The sequence below is a fragment of the Tupaia chinensis genome, unplaced genomic scaffold (genome assembly GCF_000334495.1).
Source record: "Tupaia chinensis unplaced genomic scaffold, TupChi_1.0 Scaffold000045_1, whole genome shotgun sequence".
Taxonomy (NCBI): domain Eukaryota; kingdom Metazoa; phylum Chordata; class Mammalia; order Scandentia; family Tupaiidae; genus Tupaia; species Tupaia belangeri.
In genome coordinates this window covers 8454152-8472088 of record NW_006159501.1, presented here as the reverse complement: position 1 = coordinate 8472088, position 17937 = coordinate 8454152, and the positions used below count along the sequence as shown (strand labels likewise).

General features: G+C 50.8%; 2 long non-coding RNA genes across 3 annotated transcripts in view; both read right to left on the bottom strand.

The window, feature by feature from the left end:
• The window catches only part of LOC102494422 (uncharacterized), a 12247-nt gene extending 11557 nt beyond the window's left edge, over window positions 1–690 (bottom strand). For both annotated transcript variants that reach the window (XR_003550144.1, XR_003550145.1), the window contains exon 1: window positions 523–690. This is a non-coding gene — a long non-coding RNA (uncharacterized LOC102494422). The remainder of the gene's footprint in view (window positions 1–522) is intronic.
• A 15268-nt stretch (window positions 691–15958) lies between these two features.
• LOC114008639 (uncharacterized) lies at window positions 15959–17931 on the bottom strand. Its single transcript, XR_003550143.1, has 3 exons — window positions 17684–17931; window positions 17173–17284; window positions 15959–16250 (listed from the first exon to the last, which is right to left on the bottom strand). It is a non-coding gene; the product is annotated as an uncharacterized LOC114008639 (long non-coding RNA).
• Between the last annotated feature and the right edge of the window lie 6 nt (window positions 17932–17937).

Below are 17937 nucleotides of genomic sequence, written 5' to 3'. Positions count from 1 at the left end.
TGATGGCATCGCCATTCCCTCTGGGAGTGGTGGGTGACCTCTCATTTTCTCGTTGTCTCTCTCCTCTTTGGGGATCATGTGCACCCTATAGCAACCCCTCGCCGCCTCCCCCAAAAGAAAGAAAACCAGCCCTGGCCAAGTCAAGCCAATCCATGGAGCTGTTCTCAGAAGCTCAGGGGCAGCTTCTCAGACTCGGTCTATTCACAGGTCCTAGTCAGGCCCCCGAAAGAAGGGTGGGCGCCCTGGGTCACTGCCGCTGGGGTCCTCTTGACAGGTGTTGTCACAAAACGCAGCAGCGATGCAGTCCGGGAGAAGTCCATTTGTTTCCTTGGACAGAAAACTCAAAACGAGCTGGTCAAAAAGGCACAGACAGCCCAAGCGAGGGCCGAGGGCGGACGAACACTTGGGTTCTTAGGTGGCTTTGCTTCCCCAGATCAGAGTGTGGCCCCAGGACTGACGCCAAAATCATTCTTGTGCAGCGAATCTGAGGAATCTAACAACGACGCCGTGTCTGGCACTCACCGGAGGAAGGAAGAATCACGCTTGAATCTGTGGAGGGCGAGGGCCAGGTCTTGGTGCGAATGAGAGGTCTCTGTGAATGAGAGCAGTCTCAGTGCGAATGAGAGGTCTCTGAATGGGCGAGGTCTCGGTGATTTCTCACTTTCTGTCTCTGTCTCTCCAGTGAGCACACACGTCCTATAGCAAAAATATCTATTAAAAAAAGCAAATAAAGAAGGTACAGCAGTCTCATAGCTAGAAAATGGGGCCAGCAGGTGGCATGGCGGCTGTGATACTGGACTCCCACATGGTCGACCGCAGTTTCAGTCCCAGAGGCGATGGCTTGGAACTCACAGCAGGCGCGTGTGCGCGGGTCCCAAATCTTGAGAGGAGAATGTAGGAGAAGAGACTAACGTGGCCGCCACCACCCCTGGCGGGGGCGGGGGGCAGTTCTCACTTTCTCTCTCTCCGTCTCTTTTTCCACTTTTCTGATGAGTGTCATAGGAAAAATCTCTGAAGAAAAAAAAAGAAAAACCATGTGAGCATGCCCAGAACCGTGAGCAGGGCCGGGACTGCGGTGTGGCCATCCTCCCTGGGGGTGATTTCCTCTCTGTCTCTCTCCAGTGAGCACACGTACCCTATGGCAAAAATCTAAAAACCACACAAACAAAAATGTGCCCGTCACAGTCAAATGACAAAATTACAACAATGTAAAGATCTTTTTTTTTTTTTTGAGAGAGAGAATTTTTGCTATAGGGCGTGTGCGCTCGCTAGACAGACAGAGAGACAGATAGTGAGAAATCACCCCTCAGGGGGGATGGCCCCACCGCAATCCCTTCTCCTCTCGGGATCTTAGGCACGCACGCACACGCGCCCATAGTGAGTTTTACTACTTTGTTTGTTTTGAGAGCGTTTTTTCCGCTATAGGGGGCGTGCGCTCGCCAGACAGAGAGAGACAGAGAGACAGAAAGCGAGAAATCACCCCCAGGGGGGATGGTCACGCCGCAATCCCTTCTCCTCCATTCTCCTCTCGGGATCTTGGGCACGCACGCACACGTGCCCGTCGTGAGTTTTAAGCCACCAGGTCCGGGACGCGAACCGCGGTCGACTACGTGGGAATCCAGCGACATAGCCATTACGCTAACTGCTGGTCCCTAACGTAAAGATCTTAATGGGCTTTAGCTACAATCCCAGACTCAGCACTGACTGTATTAACAAGAGTAAGTTCCCATGAGCTGAGCAGGAGGGGCTGTTTTATAGACAGAAGGGTGGAAAGAAGCAGAAAAAGAGGATCGGTCGCTCCAGTTACTTCCTTGTGAGGTGGGTTAGGCCACAGGGAGCTGATGAGTTAACATCGGACCACTCGCGGTTATTTTTGTAAGGGTTAAATGATTAAATGCAAATGATGTAAGGAGTAAAGGTGAAGGAGCTTCGTTATCATGCTGATCAAAACCCGCCTGTTAGGAAGCTTGGCTGTTATCTCTCTCCAGGCTTCTGGGAAGGGCAGATAAACAGCTCAGTCTGGGCGTGGTGACCTGGAGCTTTAGCGTGGGTGACTCCATTTTGAATTTTAGGCAGTGCAGGAGCTGAGTCCAAAACAATGGCCTCATAACATTTTTATTTAATATCCTTCACAACTAAAAGAATCCCAACAAACCCGGTCTCTCTCCATTTCTTGGTTCTGCTTTCCTGGGTGGGTTCTGCCTTTCACTCTGCACCGAGCCCGGGCTTATTCTCCAAGAGCCCTGGTCTCGGTTCTCCAAGCTTCGGGTGCAGTAGGGCAGTTTCTCTCCCCCGCTGGCAGCCGGCGGCCGCAGTTGGAGCTACTTAGTGAGCCTGAGTCAGCTGCTCATCCCTAATGGGCAAGAGCGGAAGTGCCGGTCCTGGTCTCCCACACCTTGGGGACTAGGAAGATGGCGGAGGCAGCCTGCTTAAACCCTCTGGACTGAGAATGCGGGATGGCAGTCCTGGAGGTAAATCTGGGGAGCTGCTCACCCCGATGGGGAGCACGGGCAGGCAAGAACAAGCGCTGTGGACAACGCGGGGTGAGTTAAGAGAGGCTGCAGCTAACCAGGGGTATCTGGGTGATTTGAACAGGGATCATTTTGTTCTGTCTCTGTTTTTCCTAATTCGGTATTATAAGTATGCATTCGTTTTAGCATAGACACGTACAATCAATTTTAATTAAGAAGTGTAAGAATTGGGGGGCCTGCAGGTGGCCTGGTAGTTAAGGCACTACATCCCACATGGCCAGCAGCATGGTTTGAGTTCCAGACCCGGTGACTTGAAAACATATGGGCTGCGTGTGCGCATGCCCAAAAACCCAAGAGGAGGATGGAGAAGATATTGTGACATGGCCATCCCCTCTAGGGGGTGCTTTCTCACTTTTTAAAGAATTATTTTATCCTGAACCAGCAGTTGGCATAATGGTTATGTGGCTGGACTTCCATGTAGTTCCATGACTTCCGGTTCAAGTCCCGGACCCGGTGGCTTAAACTCATGCTGGGTGCGTGTGCGTGCGTGCCCAAGATCCTGAGAGAGAGAGAGGAGAATGGAGGGGAGAGGATTATGGTGTGGCCATCGCCCCAAGGGGTGATTTTTCACTTTCTCTGTCTCTCTGTCTTTCTGACGAGCACACATGCCCTATAGCAAAAACCTCTCCAAAATTTTTTAAAATTTAACTTTATTTATTTATTTACTTATTCTAATTTGATCAGAGAGGGACAGAGAGAGAGAGAGGAAAAGTGAGAAAGCAAGCCACCAGGCCCAGGACTCGAACTGTATTTGGCCATGTAGGAGTCCAGTGCCCTTAATCACCACACCACTTGCCGGCCCCCCTCGCTTTTTTTGTAAAAGAAATTTTTGCTATAGGGTGCATGTGCTCACCAGAGAGACAGAGAAACAGAAAGCAAGAAATCACGCCCTTTGGGGAATGGCCACTCCGCAATCTCTTCTCCATTCTCCTCTCGGGATCTTGGGCACATCCTCATGTGTGCCCGGTGTGCTTTAGGCCGCTGGGTCTGGGACTTGAACCGTGGTCAAATCTGTGGGAGTTCAGCAATATAGCCATTATACCGTCTGCTGGTCCCACTTTTCTCATTGTCTGTCTCTCTCCAGCGAGCACCCCACCGTAAGCACATTTTACAAAATGAAGAGTTCGAAGTTTCTCTGTGGTATTATGCTGCTGCCTTACGTGTGTTGCTTTCGTTTTTCCCGATGCACCTGCTGTTTCTACACTCCCTACCGCCTGCTCCCTGGCTCCCTACCACCTGCCCCCTGCTATGTTCTGCGTGTGCCCACCATGTGCCAGGACTCCTTGTAAAGCTGGGGACGCAGAGTGAATGGATAGAAATGTCCTCCTAGAACTCTTGGGGGGTGAGGACACACACAAAGACGAAGTGGGCGGTGTGAATGGAGGAAGGCGAGTCACATGACAGGGAGAAATGCCCAGGGGCCGGAGCACAGGAGTGCCAGGCTGGGTACTGATGTCGCTTTAGGTGAGCCCAGTGGTGAAGGGAGGCCTCGCCGAGCAGGTGACCAAGGGCAAGGCTTGAAGGAAGTGCAGAGTGAGTGTTACAGGCACAGGGCACCACCAGCCAGCAGAGCCCGAGGTGTGGGTGTCTAGAGCATCCTAGCAGGAGGTCCTTGTGGCTGGAGGGGCTGGGCCAGCAAGGGCTGGGAGAGGGGCAGGGTAGGGGCCGAATCCCAAGGGGCTCTACGTCTTTGAAAGGCTTGCATTTCTGCACAGGGACACAGGACAGGTCAGAGTGCTTCGGACCAGGGAAGGGCTCACTGTGCCCAGTCCCTGCCGTCCCACAGGGCACCTGCCCTCACTTCTTAGAACACTGTCTGCTTTGAAAATGTGCATCCTTGGGACCAGCAGATGGCATGGTGGTTATGTCGCTGAACTCCCACACGGCTGACTGCGGACCAAGTCAGGACCCAGCAGCTTGAAAATCATGCCGGGCACCTATGCGTGTATGCCTAAGATCCTGGAAGGAGAATCGAGGAGAAGGATTACAGCATGGCCGTCCTCCTGGGGGTTGATTTCTCACTTGACCTCTCATTGTGTCTGTCGCTGTCTCTCTGTCTGGCAATGCCCCAAGACAAAAAACCTCTTAAAAAAAAAAAAAAAGACAGAAAATGAGCATCCTTGGGCCTGATGTCTGCCTCACTAATCTCTCAGCCCTGCTGTCCTCAGCCATGGGGCCAAGCCGGGATAAGCCTATCAGGCACTGTCAGGGCAGGCGGCCCCTGCGCCCCATCATCCATGGGGTGGGGTTCCGAGTGGAGGTGACAGGTGGGGCTTGGAGAGTGCTGAGCAAAGCTCACACCAGCCCCTTGGCACCGGCCCTGGGCAGCAGGAAAGCTGCACTGCGTCTGCCCCAGGCTCTCCTCTGAGGCCTCACGACACGCCATGGGAGTAACAACCGCTTACATATGAGGGCGGCCACGCGCGGTGGGAGGGTGCCCGCCAGGTGCAGTCAGGACGTGGCGGCGGGGCTGGTCTCTGACTCACTCCGGAGGGCCCCTCTGTTACTTTGTCCCACCTCAAGCCAGTTTCTGGTTTCTCTCCCAACTTCTCCAACCTCTTGCACCAGGCAGGGTTACGCAATAGGCCGTGCATAATAGTATCAGTTTTACTCCAAACAACATTGCTGGCCTATTCAGAGGTCTCTGTAACAGCTGATGCCGGACGCACAGCCTGGGGGTGCACACTGGCCAGCGTGAACCAGACTGCAGCGCTAGAAGCCACAGGGCCCACCCGGGTTTGGACCCCTGGCCCTGTTACCCTGAAAAGCGCTGGGCACACGTGTCTGTGCCCAAGATTCCGATGAGCTGACGGGCTGGAGGGGGGGACTGTGGTGTGACCAGGGCCTGCCGAGGGTCTCTGTGTCTCATGTGTGCACATGCGCTGTCATGAATAACACAAACTCTAAAGCAAAATGGGTACTGCTAGGAATCGGGAAAGACACTGGCTGCTCTAAAACGGAAAATAGCAAGTGTCGGCAAGGATGTGGGGAACTGGGAACGCTTGCGCGGTGCTGGTGGGATGGAGAATGGACAGCTGCTGAAAGCAGGTCACAAGGTGGACAGAAAGTTACAGCTAGAGTGACCACGTGGCCCAGCGAGCCCTCTTCTGGATATGGGCCCAAAATAATCGAGAGCAGGGCACAGACAGGTCTTTGGGCACCCATGGTCATGACAGCGTTCACAACAGGCAAAGGCAGAAACACCCACATGTCCACGGATCCCTGAGAAACCGAGGGCGGCCCATCCGTGCACCGGAGTATTATTCAGTCTTAGAAATGGAAGAAGGCGCCAGCAGGTGGCATGGTGGCTGAGGTGCTAGAACTCCCACATGACTGGCCACAGTATGAGTCCCGGGCCTGGTGGCTTGCTTTCTCACTTTCCCTTTCTCTCTCTCTCTGTCAAAACTCATGTGAAAATAAATAAATCAAATAATTATTAAAAAAAAAAAAAAGGAAAAGAAATAGGGGCCAGCAGGTGGAGTGGTAGTTAAGGTGCCGGATTCCCACATGGCCAACCGCAGTTCAAGTCCCCAACCTGGTGGCTTGCTTTCTCACTTTCTCTCTCTCTCTGGTGAGCTCACATACCCTGTAGCAAATTAAAAATAACAATGATGATAAAAATTAAATAATTATTTAAAAGAAGGAAGGAAATGATGACGCGTGCTATGACACGACACAAAGGAACCCCGAGGACATTGTGCCAATGAACCCGGCCAGTTACTGAGGGACAAACAGCGGGTTCCGCTCACATGAGGTGCGTGGTCAGGGTTAGGGACAGGAAGTGGAGCTGTCCCGCTGCCTGGGCTAGGGGAGGAGGAATGGGAGTCGGTGCTTCACGGTGTGAAGTTCAGCCTGGGAAGGAAACGATGCTGTGGGTAAATGGTGGTGACGGTTGCACAGTGTGAGTTCACTTGCTGCTTTTGATGCACACCTGAAAACGGCTGAGACGTGGAGAAATAGCCAGGGGTCACGCCACACTCCCTTCCCTTTCATCCCGACCCCGCTCTGGGATTTTGGACGTGCACACACCTGCCCAGCAAGCTGCTGGGTCTGAGACTTAAACTGCGTCATTGACTAAGTGGAATCCAGCCGCCTTAATCACTAGGCCCCAGGGCTGGCCACAGGATTTTTTGCTTATAAGTTTATAAACAAAAGGAAGTTTCTTTCTTTCTTTTATGAGACAGAGAGAATGTGTCTGTTGCAAAGTTTAACAAAACCAGGTACTGGGACCAGCAGTTAGCGTAATGGCTATATCACTGGACTCCCAAGTAGTTGACCGCGGTTCAAGTCGCGGACCTGGTGACTTGAACTCAAGCTAGGCACGTGTGTGTGCGTGCCCAAGATCTTGAGAGGAGAATGGAGGGGAAGGGATTGCGGCGTGGCCATCCCCCCTGGGGAGTGATTTCTCACTTTCTGTCTCTCTCTGTCTTTCTGGTGAGTGCACATGCCCTATAGCAAAACCCTCTCAAAAAAAAAAAAAAAAAAGTACACCCACACACACCCACACGACTGTATGTAGAAAGCAGTGAAAACCAAACAAGGGTCGTCATTTAGTTGATGGCATTGTACCCATGTCAGTTTCCTAATTTTGACAATGTGCTGTAGTTGTGTAAGAAATTGAAGTAACCTGGGTGAAGCGTACTCAGGAACTGTGTACTTTTTTTGCAACTTCTTGTCTCTCTCAAACTATTTCAAAATAAAAGTTTTAATTTTTTTTAAAGAAAAAAAGACATAAATAAAATGCCAGGAAAATGTAACTGCGACATATACAACAGAAAAAGAGTTATTACCTAAAAGATACAGAGCTTGTATAAATCATTAAGGAAATGATAAATAAATGGCCAAACATAAGTCAATGTAAGGAGAAAACACAGGAGCTGGCAGGTGGTGCAGTGGTTAAGGGCACTGGACTCCCACATGGCTGACCATAGTTCAAGTCTCAGACCTGGTGGCTTGCCTTCTCATTCTCATTCTCTCTCTCTCTTTGGTCAAATTAAAATAAATAAAGTTGGGGCAGGCAGGTGGTGTGGTGGTGAAGATGTTGGACTTCCACATGGCCGCCCATGGTTTGAGTCCCAGACCTGGTGGCTTACTTTCTCACTTTCTCTATCTTTCTCTGGTGAGCACACATGTCCTGTAGCAAATTTTAGAAAATAATAATAATAGTAAATAAAATAAAAATAATTTTTAAAAATAAAATAAAGTTAAATAAAATATTCTTTTTTTTGGGGGGGGTTGCTATAGGGCACATGTGTATGCCAAAAAGACAGAGACAGGGAGACAGAGAGCAAGAAATCACCCCCCAGAGAGGATGGCCACGCCACAATCCCTTCTCCTCCTTTTTCCTCTTGGGATTTTGGGCACGCATGCACACACGCCTGGTGTGAGTTTAAGCCACCGGGTCTGGGACTTGAACCATGGTTGGCTATATGGGAGTCCAGTGACATAGCCATTACACCCACTGCTGGTCTCAAAATATTCTTTTTTTTTTAAGAAAAGTATTGGGGCTGGCCGATGGCGTGGTGTTTGGGGGCAGGGGTGTTAGACTCCCACATGGCTGACCATGATTGACCTTGTCTTTTGGCGCGCTCTCTCTCTCTGTACCTCTCTGGTCAAATGAAAATAAATAAATAAATAATAAAAATAATTCTTAAAAAAACTTAAAAAAGAAAAAAACACAAAAGGGCATTATGCAAATGTCCATATTCATTCTCACTAATAGTCAAATGAATTCAGATTCAGGTCCATAAAAGATCGAGACCAGCAGTTGGAGTAATGGCTATGTTGCTGGACTCCCATGTAGTCGACTGTAGTTCGAGTCCTGGACCTGGTGGCTTAAACTCACGCCGGGTGCGGGTGTGTGTGTGTGTGCATGTCCAAAATCTCCAGATGAGAACGGAGAAGGGAGAAAGGATTGTGGCATGGCCACCTCCTGGGGGGGGGGATTTCTCGCTTTCTGTCTGTTTCTCTCTGTCTTTCTGGCGAACACACGTGCCCTATAGCAAAAACCTCTCTTAAAAAAAAAAAAAAAAAGATTGACAGCCAGGTTATGGAGAACGGGATGCTATGGCCCACTGCCGGTAAGTGTGTCCAGGGCTAGGGTTCCAACAGGCAGCTTGACAGCACCCATCCACAGTTTCAACATTTGATCCAGGAATTGTACTTCCAGGAAACACAAAGAGATGAATTGCAGCATTGTTTATAATACTGGAAAATTGGAAATGATCTACGTGTCCGCTGCAGGGGCTTGGGTGTAAATTATAATAACAGCGGCTAGCATTTATCCAATGCTAAAGTCCCAGGATCCCTCATAATGCTTTATGTGGTCTGTCTTACCGAATCCTGGCAGCAGTCCTCCCAGAGAAGGCCCTAGTCCAGGGAGGGCCTTCCCTCCGCTGCTTCTCCCAGAGGGTGAAGGTGACTCCTAGTGGGCAGTGGGCCTCTTCTCCCCCTGAAGTCTCCAGGGCTGGCTCTCCCTGAGTAGCTGATACCCCTCAGGGGATTATAAGAGCATTCACCAAAGTTTTTTCAGAAGGAAAAACCAAACTGGATTGCAAATACCTTCAAGAACTGGAGATCAGTAGGGATAGACTGGGCTGGTCAGGTGGCATGGTGGTTAAGGTGGATGGGTCCCGTATGGCCAACTGCTAGGTTCAAGTCCTAGACCTGGTAGCTTGGAAAATACACCAGGTGCATGTGCATGCATGCCCAAAATCCCAAGAAGAGACTGGAGGAGAAGGGACTGCAGCATGGCCATCTACCCTCGGGTGTGCTTTCTTACTTTCTCGCTTTTTCTCTCTGAAGAGGCTACATGCCCTGTAGCAAAATTTAAAATAAATAAATAAAAGAAAGGATAGATCCAGAATTTTAAATAAGCATCACAGACATCCTGACATCTGTGGATCCTAGATTCTGAGAATTAAAAGCACAAAAGCACACAGTTGTGGTATTAAAATACTACTATTTACAATGTGATGAAAAATTACATTCCCTGCAACGATTTATCTTTTTTTTTTTTTTTTTTTTGAGAGGTTTTCACTATAGGGCGCGTGCGCTCGCCAGACAGACAGAGAGAGACATAGAGACGGAAAGTGAGAAATCACCCCCCAGGAGGGATGGTCACACCACAATCCCTTCTCCATTCTCCTCTCGGGATCTTGGGCACGCACACACACGCGCCCAGCGTGAGTTTAAGCCCCCGGATCCAGGACGCGAACCACAGTGAACAACATGGGAGTCCAGCGACATAGCCATTACGCTAACTGCTGGTCCCCCATCTGGATTCTTGACACTGCTCTGGAACCCTTTCCTTCCTCATCCATGCAGTGCAACTAGTATGCGCTTGCCTGGTGCCGCCTCCTCCCTCCCAAAGCCCAGCCCACCCTGACTGCCACTGGAGACCTAGGGGGGTTACTCAGACAGAACAGACAAGGCCACGAAGGTCACGAGGACGCCTGTGGTCTGCTCTCTGCACGGGGCGTGGACAGAGCCGTCAGGGCGCCCAGGCCAAGCACAACCCTGCCATCTGCAGGGGAGGAGGAGAGGCCTCCTCAGCATGGGCACCCTACTCCCTAGGCCTCCGGGCTCATTACAGAGCTTGAGCTCAGCCTCAGTCAGTGGTCAGGACTGAAGCTCGATACGAGTAGGACCTGGAGGGACGTGTGGGGCCCGGCCCTCTCCCTAATGAATCCCTTCATTTTCTGTGGGAGCCCCACCCCCAGCTCATGAAGGCCAGGAGGTACAGAGGGCCCTTGGATTTGTGTAGCAGGTGCTGGCTCCCCCGCCCTGAAGACAGCCACGGGATGGGAGGAGCTGGTGTACAAGTACCCAGGGTTCTGACCAAACAGGGACCTGGCTTGGGATAGCTGACATTTTCTCTCTCAAGAGACTTCAGAGCGGTGTGTCTCAGAAGCCACTAGAGGGGAAAGGACTGAACTAGAGGGCAGGCCCTTGAAATAGCCCTCCCCACTTAACATAGCAAAACCCCAGGAGGTGGGAGTCACTGTCCCCATGGAATCAGTACGCAAGCTCAGAAATACCAGAGACTTGTCTAAGGTCACCTAGTACATGAGCAGTGACACTGGCATTCAAGTCGACCCCAGTGCCGTTCGTTCCCTTACACTGACCTAGGCTATGAGCAGCCCAGGGCTGGCCCACGTGAAGAAGCTGAATCCCACCCGGCTGACCGGGCTTCCACTCCCGGCTCCACTGGCTTCCAAAATACAGTAAGAGTGGACACGTCCAGGGTCCTGCTGGGAAGGGCTGGAGCAAGGGATTGGCACGACACTCCTCTGTTTCACACCCTCTGGCATTAAACAAATAAAAGCAGTTACATTTCTAAGAAGTCAGTCATCCCCTCCTTGCAGGGTTGATTTACCTAGTCTTTGCTTCTCCTCTCAGTTACTACTTAGCGGAAAGGTGCGGGTGGTGAGTGCCCTGAAGCTGCACCCCCAACACTAATGGTAGGATTTATGCCCTGTTTGCAAACCTATTTGCATAGTCTGCTTTCTACCAGATCAGGGTAACTGCCCCCACTACCCACACCCACCCAGCCACGCACTCACCATAGACTAAGAAAGAGATCAGTTGTAGCCTTTGAATTCAGAGGTGGAAGCTATGTTTTAAAAAGTCATGCAGTGGGGGGAACCAGCAGTTAGCGTAATGGCTATGTCGCTGGACTCCCATGTAGTTGATTGCAGTTTGAGTCCTGAACCCGGTGGATTAAGCTCACGCCGGGCACATGTATGTGCGTGCCCAAGATCCCGAGAGGAGAATGGAGGAGAAGGGATTGCAGTGTGGCCATCCCCCCTGGGGGGTGATTTCTCGCTTTCTGTCTCTCTGTCTCTGTCTGTCTGGCGAGCACACACACCCTATAGCAAAAAAACTCTCAAAAAAAAAAAAAAAAAAAGTCATGCAGTGGTAAGCTGACAGGAAGCTGTGCTAGTCCTTAGGAAATAAACTAACCCTGACAGAATACGTGTGGCCTTCTTTAATAGCTACTTTTCTTTTTCTTTTTAAGTTTTTGCTAGAGAGTACATATTCTTGCCAGAGAGAGACAGAGAGGGAAAGTGAGAAAGCACCCCACCCCATGGGAATGGCTACACCGCAATTTCTTCTCCAGTCTCCTCTGGGATTTTGAGCACACACACACACACACACACACATATGCACCTGGAGTGATTTTCAAGCCACTGGGTTTGCGACTCGAACCTCACAGTAGGCCATTTGGGAACCAGCTGCCTTAGACTCCACACCACCTGCCGGGACACCTTTTCTTTCTTTTTCAAGTCAACCCATGGGAAATCCTCTCCTTCGGAGAGTCTGAAAGTGTTGCAGAAAGCCAGACGCCAAGGAATGTAAAGCAGCCCTCAGAGAGATTAGGAGAACTGTTTATTACATCAGCGGGCACAGAAGAGTTAATACTCTAAGTCTCTGGTCCCCACTGGGGGTTGGACATGGTCTTTTATGGGGGAATTGGGGAAGGGGAGGTCTCGGGGTTAGAACTCGCCCTACCTACACAGCGTCAAAGGGAGGAGGCAGAGAAGCAGGAAGACTAAACTATGCAAGGTACTAATCTAGTCAAGGTTTTTAGGTTGCCATGCCACAATGCCACAGTCCAAACCCACACTCAGCCTTCCAACCAGCAAGGCTCATGGGCATGCCTATGTTGGCCTGGTATGTTCAGATTGCTCCAGGAGCTGAACCCAGGGCCTTCTCCAGCATTGCACAGTGGCACCCTACCACCTCTGCCACCCATACAATAGAAATTTATTCAGCCTTAAGAGGAATGGAATTCTGACACACACTGCAGCATGGGTGCACCTTGCAAACAATATGCTCAGGGCATAAGCCAGTTGCAAGAGGGCAGATATTACAGGGTTCTGCTCACACGAGGTGCCTAGAGTGTCAAATGTACAGAGACAAAAAGTAAGATGGTGCTAACGAGAGGCTGGCAGAGGGAGGGGGGGGGTGTTTGTGCTTCCTGGGTAAAGAGTTTCCTTTTAGGAGGATGAAAGGGCTCTGGAGAGGGATGGAGGTGTGGGTGCATGGGGATGGAATGAGCTTTATCCCACTGAACTGAACACTTACAAAAGAGAGGGAAAGTGAGAAAGCCCCCCACCCCATGGGAATGGCTACACCGCAATTTCTTCTCCAGTCTCCTCTGGGATTTTGAGCACACACACACACACACACACACATATGCACCTGGAGTGATTTTCAAGCCACTGGGTTTGCGACTCGAACCTCACAGTAGGCCATTTGGGAACCAGCTGCCTTAGACTCCACACCACCTGCCGGGACACCTTTTCTTTCTTTTTCAAGTCAACCCATGGGAAATCCTCTCCTTCGGAGAGTCTGAAAGTGTTGCAGAAAGCCAGACGCCAAGGAATGTAAAGCAGCCCTCAGAGAGATTAGGAGAACTGTTTATTACATCAGCGGGCACAGAAGAGTTAACACTCTAAGTCTCTGGTCCCCATTGGGGGTTGGACATGGTCTTTTATGGGGGAATTGGGGAAGGGGAGGTCTCGGGCTTAGAACTCGCCCTACCTACACAGCGTCAAAGGGAGGAGGCAGAGAAGCAGGAAGACTAAACTATGCAAGGTACTAATCTAGTCAAGGTTTTTAGGTTGCCATGCCACAATGCCACAGTCCAAACCCACACTCAGCCTTCCAACCAGCAAGGCTCATGGGCATGCCTATGTTGGCCTGGTATGTTCAGATTGCTCCAGGAGCTGAACCCAGGGCCTTCTCCAGCATTGCACAGTGGCACCCTACCACCTCTGCCACCCATACAATAGAAATTTATTCAGCCTTAAGAGGAATGGAATTCTGACACACACTGCAGCATGGGTGCACCTTGCAAACAATACGCTCAGGGCATAAGCCAGTTGCAAGAGGGCAGATATTACAGGGTTCTGCTCACACGAGGTGCCTAGAGTGTCAAATGTACAGAGACAAAAAGTAAGATGGTGCTAACGAGAGGCTGGCAGAGGGAGGGGGGGGTGTTTGTGCTTCCTGGGTAAAGAGTTTCCTTTTAGGAGGATGAAAGGGCTCTGGAGAGGGATGGAGGTGTGGGTGCATGGGGATGGAATGAGCTTTATCCCACTGAACTGAACACTTACAAATGGTGACAATGACTGGGCCAGCCCTAGAGTGCAGTGGTTAAGCCCTGTGCAGAGGTAGCTGGCTTTGCTTTTGAACCCCAGTTGGTGTGCCCACCTGCCCAGGGTCCTGACGGGATGGAGAGCTGGCGGAAGAAAGATTGCTTGCAGTGTGACCAGGCTTCATTGGGGGGGGGTGCTTTCTTTTTCTCTCTGTCATGTACACATGCACAAACTCTATCATGAATAAAACAAAATAATTTAAATGGTAAAAATAGTAAATTTCAGCTTATATGTATATTTTTTACCATAGTAAAGAGACCAATATGCATTTGCTGTCTTGCAGAGACTCTGAGGGTGTGGAGTTGCAGAGTGCCTTGGCTGGGTGTTTCTGGCCCAGGGCCTCTCACGTGGCTGCAGTCAGATGATCTGGGCTGCAGGCGTCATTGGCTTGACTGGGGCCAAAGGATCCACTTCTAGACCAGCTCATGCACATGACACTCGAGTTGGTGCTGGCTGGTAGCCAGAGGCCTCGGCTCTTTACCACAGGGCCTCTCCCTAAGCTGCTCATGTGTCCTTATGACTTGGTGGCCAGCTTCTCACAGAGGGACCTTCTGAGTGGTCAAGAGGGTAGCTACAGTATCTCTCAGACTTAGCTTTGACAGTCATGTCCCTCACACACACAACTAACTCCCCAGTATCCTGTTAGTCACACAGACCACCTCTGATTCCAGTGACAAGAAGTGTGAACACCGGGAGAAAAGGATCCCTGGGGCCATCCTGGAGGCGGGTTACCACAGAAGCCAAGATTTTTCCTGCCATCAGAACCAGCTGCTTGGGCCAGCCAGTGGCAAGATGGTTAAGGTGGCTGAATCTCACAGGGCTGATTCTGCAGCTCGAGTCCCAGATGTAGCGGCTTGAGAATCACTCCGAGTGCATGTGTGTGCACAAAATCTTGAAAGGAGAAAGGAAGGAGGGATTGGTGAATGGCCACCCCCCCCCCATGCACCTCCCTCTCCTTCTCTTTGGTCAGCACAGGTGCCCTCTGGCAAATTACAAACAAAACCAAGACAAACCCAAGCTGCTTAAGAGTCTGAGGCTAATGTATCCACCGTGGTATGGAGTTGTGTGGTTGAAACACCCAGGACTTGAAATTAGTCAAGCCTGGGTGTATTCTTGCCCAATGACTTTCAACCTAAATACATTAAACTAATGTCTTTACACCCAAATTCCAGTTTATGGTCAGTATGGGAACTAGAAAAACGAGTTAAACCACACGATGAAGAAACCATTGGGCAAATGTAGAACTTAGGACATTCTGCAGTGCTTCTGAAAAGCCGATGCGAGGGGGACGAAAGCACAGCTTTCCCAGTGAAGATTAAAGCCACAACAAATCCCAAACCTATGAAAGATGTTGAAACCACTGGGGAAATTTGAAAATGGACTAAATATTAGATGCTATTACCTGAATATTGGCAGTTTTCTTAGGTGTGAAGTATGCTATCACGGTCGTTTCAGAGAACATGCTTATTTGTCAGAGCTTCCTGTGGAACTATTTAGTGGTTCCGGTTCGCATCTATAACTCTCTTACAAATAATGCAAAAAAAAAAAAAAAAGCCATGCACACCCAGAGCCCGGGACGAAGCAAATACCATGACATGGAAACAGCTGTCATGTCCTACGTGAAGGGAAAACACTGCAGAATTCTTTCAGTTTTCCTGTGTTGAAACATTCACAATAAAAAGTAGGGGAATGGGCTAGCCCACGGCCTGGTGGTTAAGGCAGCTGAATCCCACATGGTTGACTGCAGGTTTGAGGCCCTGAACCGGTGGCCTGAAAAACGTGCCAGGTGTGTGTACCTGCGTGCCCATATACCCAGAGAAGGGAGAAGGGATTATGGCGTGGCCATGACCCCCGAGAATTTCTCACTTTCTCTCTCTTTCCTGGGGTCTCTCTTCTGCTGACACATGTGCCCTGTGGCAAAAATAAACGTTGGGGGAGAAACGTCCTAGCTGCGCAATTTAAAGAGCTGTGTGACCCCTTTTTTGCCCGTTTCCAGTGGATAAAATAGGGCTGAAATCCGGACTCCCAGGGGTCGAGGGTTGAAGTGCGCCTCTGCCCGGAGGCTGCGTCATGCAGCGCTATCACTATTATCCGGACAGGTCTCAGCACGGTTCTGACACGCACACGGCAGCGTGGCTTTGGGCATGCACTTGAGCTCCGGACCTCGGCGTGTTCCTATGACCTTGCATAGGCCCCAGCGGCGTCTCAAGGGCCGAGTTAGACGCAGGCGCCGGACTAGCGAACTGCCAGCTCGGGGCGTGGCCGCGGGAGCGCCGGAAGCGGCGAGGGAGCTGGACGCCCAATGTTGTGAATGGTGTCTCTGGGAGCGGGGGCGGGGCCTGCTCTCAGCGGACCAATGGTGGAGTAGACGTCAAATCTGGCGCCAAAGGGAAAGGCGACTTCCCCGATCTCTGCGCTCTGAATGGCCCGGGCGCGCAGGGCTCCTTCCTAGTGCGAGACGCGAGTTCTGAATCAGAAGTGACTCAGGTTGGGTGTGGAGAAGGAGGGTGGCGGCTCACCTCTGCCTCTGTAAGTGCTCGTTTTCCCAAGATTTCTGCAAAGCAGATGCGTTATTTTAGAAATCAAGAAATGGATTAAAGTAAAAATGAAGTCACTTTGGTTACCTCAGAGTTATAGCGAGTGTATCGGGAGCTAAAACGCATGCGATGCTAAAGAAACAGCAACCCAAAGGAGTACTTTGGTCAGTAGGGGAAATTGAAATGTGAATTAGTCTTAGATGCTCCTGAGAAATTACTGATAATTCTGCTAGCTGTGATAATGGCTTTACCAGTCACTGAACAATGAACTTGTTTTTATTTATTTTTTTATTCTTTTGAGGGAGTGCTCTGGGGCTCAGTGGTAATGCGCTGCTCAAGAGAGGCGGATCCAACATGCCACCCCTGGTTGGAATGCCAGGCCTGGCCGGCCTGAAGCGCTCAGGGCAGGCCCGAGTGCCCAGGCTCTCCTTGTGACCAGACCCTTTGGAGACGCTTCTCTCTCTCTCCCTGTCCCTTACTCTCGTGTGCACACATGGAAAAAAAAATGCCTGAAGATGGCTGCTCTAGCATCCAAAGGTGAAATTGACAAAGGCTGCTTTACACAGTGATGCCAGACTAGATGCCAGGTATTGCTCAGGGCAAGAGAGGTGACTGTCGCTGATCTCTGCGATGAGAACAGTCTGTACTACTTAAGAAATGGCAGAAACACCTAGGTGGTGAGGTCTCCTCCCTGCCCCAGCCTCTGCAAAGAATATCTAGAACAGGCTTTCTAAAAAAGTTTGGTGTCTCTGTTTCAGCCCCCCTGAGCACAGTGGCCAGAGCTTTCCCAGGTTAACCACTTCCTGACTCCTGACGGTAACATTTGTCTGCATTTATTCCTGGCATTTTGCCCCTTGTTGGGCAAAGGTCTCTGACAAACCAGAAAGCCACGTACAAACTGAAATGAAAACTGTCACAAGTTCCTATCTCCACTCTTACCCCACTGGAGTTTTCAAATTCCTCCTCAAGCTATTTGATGTGCAGTGCCTCGTTAATGAAGTCCTGGTCCCCCCACATTCTCTGGGCTTTCTTTCACAAATTTTTGCTTAGTCTGCAATTTTAAAAACAAGGGCGTCATAGGGGACAGAAGTTTGACAGGAGACAGGATTTCAGTGGAAAACTGCACCAGGGTCCTCTTCATTTTGCTGGTGTGAACCATCTCATTTAACCCTCTCCTCACTGTATTAATAATCCCACACGGTAGGGACGGCGACATGTCTCATTTTACAACAAGGGCGCCGAAGTTGGGTCATTCGTCCAACCCACAGCAATCCGAGCCAGAGGCTCAGCAGCTAGCGGCCCTAATCATTGGACTGCACGATCCTCACCGACCACCCTGCAAATTCGTCGGATCCCGGGGCCCTTGCATCCCCCCAAGAATCTAAGTGGTCGCAGCAATGTCTTCCCCTGCCGGCGCAACTAGGCGCGTTTTTCAGGCATTTGCACCAACCTCATTTGCCACGCAGCTGACCGGCCCAGGAAGGGGTCAGAGACGTTTTCTGGGAGGTGGAGCTTGCTCTCGCGTTCTGACGGCCTCCAATCGCTGCGCCTCCCGCAATCCCAAACGGTTCAAAGTCCCGCGCGCGCCACGGCGCAGAGGCCCTCGGGGGAATTCAGCCTCGGCACTCGGGGGCTTTGGGCTCTGTCCAGTGGGGTTCGGGGGGGTCCCAGGGGGGCTCGAGCAGCGGCGTCCGCGACCTGCCA